We start from the raw sequence: 4,956 nt of genomic DNA on the forward strand, positions 1-4,956 counted from the left end.
TTTTCTAGAGGTGAGGCACTCTATTTGAATAAAAACAGTGTTGTCTCAGGCTTAGAAGTATGAAAGAGCACAAAGATAAATCCTATTATAGGAATTCATAGTTTATACAGTCTACTCTTTTTTTAAGCCCATTTATTGAAGCATGATTGACATACAAAACATTGCATGTATTTAATGTTTACAGCTTGATGAGTTTGGAAGTATGCACCTGTGAAACTATCAACATACTCTATGCCATAAACACACCCATCACCTCCAAAAGTTTCCTCCCACACTCATTATTATTTTGTGTGTGTGATAGTAATGCTTAACAGAAGTTCTACCCTCTTAGCGAAATTTTAAGTATACAATATAGTATTGTTCACTATGACATTATGTTATAGAATCTGTAGGACAGACCTCTAGGATTTATTCATCTTGTATAACTGGGCCCTTGCACCCTTTGACTAATAGCTGCGCATTACCCCCTTCCCTCAGTCCCTGACAACTACCATTCTACTCTCTGCTTCTATGAGTTTGTATCCAGTCTACTGTTGATCCAACACAGTTATCAAATTTAGAAGCAATTGTTTCGTGCTTTCATTTAGTATACAGTTTATATTATTCATATTTCAGTATTATTGTTTCAATATTATTCTTTATTGCTTTTTTTTTTTTCTCTGCAGTACAGAATCCAGGCCAGGATCACATGTTTCATTTAGTCATCATTTTCTCTCTTGATACAAGAACAGATTTCTGAATTTCTGTGGTCATTAGTGGCATTGACAATTTTGAAGAATAAAGGTCGGCTACTTTTAGAATACTCATCACTTCGGGTTTGTCTGACAGTGTTGCATCTGGAGATGACATCAATTGGTTTTTGAATTTCAAATCATCATTGCATTTTGAGAATAAGTGCATTTTGGGAATCCCTGCATTTGATGTACTAGTATATATTTAGCATTTTTGTCTCTAGGTTAATGAGAAAGATAAGCCTTAATTTTTCTTTCTTGAAATATATTTGTCAAGTTTTAGTGTTAAGCTTGTGTTGGCTATATTAAATGAGTTGTTTGCTATTTTTCTATATTGTGGAAAAGTTTGTTTAAGACTGATGTTATTTTAAAATATTTACTAGTAAGTCCAATACGGGTCTGAGTTTTTGAGGAGTAAATAATTTAATAAAATATACAATCAATTTAATAGAAACAAGACTTTGTAGTTTATCTATTTCTTTAATTTTGTCATTTGTGCTAAGTTTTTTTCTAGTAATTTGTCCATTTCCCTTTTTTTCTTTCTTTGCCCTAACTACAGCCCTAAAATTGCTCAAAATATGCTTCTAATTTATTTTTAGTTTGTGTAGCCTCTTCAGTGATATCTTTTTAAATTGTTCCTGATATTAAAATTTTTATAATTAATAATTATTCTCTGTGTCTTAAGGTTTCTCAATTTTATTCATTTTTTCAAAGCTCTAATTTTTAATCTGTTGATTTTCTCTTTAGCATGTTTGTTTTCTATTTTATTGATTTCTTCTCTTTATAATTTTCTTTTCATTTAGTTTAGGTTTAATTTTTTAAAAATGTTTAATAAACTTATATCACTTGTCTTCAGTCTTTCCCCCCTTAATGCATACATTTTAAAGTTTTTAAATTTCCCTTTGAACACTGATTTCACTTTATTCTGTAAGACTTACTATGTTGCATTTCTTATTTAAATTAAAATATTTTCTAATTTCTACTTCTATTATATCTTTGATCCATAGATAATCTAGAAGTATATTACTTAGTTTCCAAATATTTTATTATTATTTTTCCCAGGAAATACTTATTTTCTTCTTTATGCTCAGAAATAAAGAAGTGACCTTGTCCCCCAGGAATGTCTCCTCTTGAAGGAAGAGAAAGGAAGTATGTGTGGGGTGGGCTGGCTTTTGGTGTGAGGTCCAATGTGGGAGTTCTTTCTCCCTATCTTCCCTACAGTCACTCCTCTTTTCAGCATCCCCTTCCAGAAAATACAGGTTTGAACACAGCTTGCCACCACCCACTGGGGGGTTGGGGAGGCACAGCTGAAGTCAAAAAAGCAATGCTCACGTTCAACAGGAGATGGGTTCAGTGCATGTTTGGGGGCAACCGGTGAGGGAGTGAAGGAGGAAAGGTTGGCTGAGTAAGTGGTTAATGGAGGGAAGGCAGAGAGGCTGGGACCCTCCCTCTCCCAGCACCACACATCCTTTCCTTGCAGCCCCCTTCTAGGAAAACTGACCCTTGCAGTCCTTGTCTTTCATCCCCTTCAGCCACAGCTGGCCAAAGTCCTCAGACACAACATCCTCATCTGTGGCGTAGTTGGTGTCCACAGGGGCGTCTATTTCAGGAGCAGCTATCTGGGATGATGTGGTGGTGGGGCTTGGGGTATATAAAAACAAAAGGCAGCTCCATGGAGGCTACCCCACCATGTGACACCACCAGCTCACCTTGACCCTGTAGGACAGCAGGATTCCCAGTACCTCCTTGCTGGCACCCTCCTACACAATGGTGCTAGAAACCAGGTTGGTGTCCTCATGCTTGAGCTTCTCTTCCAGGACAAGACCATGCTTCTTCTGGTTGTCACTGAGCAGCAGGGTGATGGTATACACCTTCAGGGGGAGCTAGGTGATACCTGGTCATTTTGTTCGATCTGAGTCACAGTTCACTTGTCCTGGGCAGCAGAAGAGGCAGATGTCACATGTTATCTCAGAGAGACTTTGATTTTCTTGATGGTCTGGGTGGAGATGTTGGTGACATAGACATTGACACTGAGGGGCTCCCCATGATAGTTCAGGGCCTTGTCCATGGAAGTCTCAAGGTGCAGGGCTAGTCAGATATGAAGTGGTAGGTGGTTTCTGCTGAAGGCTGGGGCCGGTTTCTCTGGGGCAAGTTGCACCTTTCAGATCACCAGACGCATAGACCTCCTTTGGTGTTTTTTCTCTTCTAACGATTTGGCAGAGAAGGCTCAAATCTTAGAGTCTGCTGCACAGGCCTTCCCTGTGTCTTCTGGGCCTGGCTGCAGTATGATGGACCAGGGCAGGTTCTGGGATATTATATCCAGGTCCTCACGGCATAGTGGAAGTGAGGAAGTGCAGGTGAGGTCACAAACACCTTGCGGTCCTTTAAGTAGTCAGGGTCCACAAGCACCATGCCATCCACAGGGTCACTTTGTCAAGATGTTCTACAAAGTCCTGCTTGCCCAAGTACACCTTGAGTTTGCAGTCACGGCTCGACTTCTTGAAGACCTTGGCTCCTGGTTTCCCCACATGGTGCATACACCTGCTGCCCGCTGGGTTTATGGTGGGCAGCCTCCAGTCCTTTGGCCTGGTCCCTACTTCTCCCCACACCACGCGCGCCCTGGGCTTCCAACTTTTAGAATACTTGTGCGGAACTAAATTCAACTGCTGTTTGGGATTATATTTCTATATCTCCATCCTCTAAATCATTGAGACTTGCATTATGGCTCAATGTATGATCATTTACCAGCATATGGTAAATGTTTCTCATGCCCCTGAAAAGTGTGTGTGAAATTTTGCAGTCTTTTATCTATTAATTAGGCCAAATTTATTAAGAGTGCCCTTCCAATCTTCTATCAATGAAACTGTTGAGAAGTGCATTAAAATCTCCCAACAGCATTACCCATTCCTTGAATGTTGGCTATTTTCAACATCTTCCTAGCTTGCCCCGCCCCCCGCATTCACCTCCACCTTCACCACTGTGGGGTAGTCAAAGCTCCTACAGGTTGTTTTTTGTTAAGACTTTGGTCCACAGCACTCATATATTAGAAAATTCCTTAAAAGGAAAAGCAGCAGAGAATTTCTCTTACTACAGTCGATTTTCCTTTTCTGGGGTTTCTTTGTTGCTAAAGTATTTCTTGCCCTTATTATTCTTTTTAAGATCAACATTTAGAGTTGCTTTTCTAGGAGGTCTGGTTTGATAGAAAGGACTCTGCCAGAAAGAGAATCAAAATCACACATGCATAGTTTCTGACTGGTAAAGTAACATCCGTGTTTTGAAGAGATTTGGAAAGTTAGAAAAGTAAAAGGAGAAATTAAGAGAAATTAAAAGATGCTCCAACATCTTCGCCTGGTTACTTCCTAGTCATCTTTCTGTTTTCTGCCTCAATTAACTTCTTCAGAGTCAGATCAACCTTCATTTATATTAAATTAGATGCTATTCATATCAGCTTGTTTTTTTGTTGTTGTTGTTGTTTTCTTGGTTTACACTTTTTAAATGATGTGTTATTTATAGATTTATTTTTGTATTCATTTGATTAACATTTATCTCTTTCACTAGATTATTAGTTCTAGTGTGGCACAGACCATGTCTGTAAACATAGTATCCATTATCGCCTATTTGATATTTATAAAATGTGCTTTTGAGCAGTATTTCTTTCTTATATGTATATATGTGTATATTTTCAATTAATATTCTATTATGCATATAATCTTTATATGCACTTTTCCATTTTCTGTATTTTAAAAATTCATTTGACAGCATATCATAAACATTTCCCATGTGAAGACTGTCATCTAAGAATAGCTCGGTCACCAGTTACTTGAAGTCTGGCATGTCAATTAACCTTTTTAGGGCTCAGTTTCCTCATCTGTAAAATAAGGAAATGATAAGTGCTCTAACTACTCCTTTGGATAATTGCCAAAAGTAAATAAACTCACAGATGTACAAGGAAGTTATGAAATAAAAGATACTGAACATGAAACAGTTAAGCAATGAGGGAAGGAACTGTTGCTCCCGTTGTTGCCTGGTCAATTGTCTACAAAAAGGCCACTAGGGCCATGTGTGATTTGACAGATCCATGTTCACCTCAGATCTCCAAGAAAGATGTAATGCTTTCTACTGACCATATAGACAGAGAAGCTTCACACATGGAATGTTTACATCATGGCAGAGTGATGAGTGTCACAGAGTAATTAGGTAAGAAAACAACACAGAACAAGATGAA

The 4,956-nt window shown here is 38.3% G+C and overlaps 1 pseudogene; it reads right to left on the reverse strand.

Annotated features, from left to right (window-relative positions):
* Positions 1-2,218: 2,218 nt before the first annotated feature.
* LOC116864405 lies at positions 2,219-3,268 on the reverse strand (annotated as a pseudogene).
* Positions 3,269-4,956: the final 1,688 nt, after the last annotated feature.

The sequence above is a fragment of the Lontra canadensis genome, unplaced genomic scaffold, assembly GCF_010015895.1.
Source record: "Lontra canadensis isolate GAN:19392208 unplaced genomic scaffold, GSC_riverotter_1.0 scaffold5, whole genome shotgun sequence".
NCBI lineage: Eukaryota > Metazoa > Chordata > Mammalia > Carnivora > Mustelidae > Lontra > Lontra canadensis.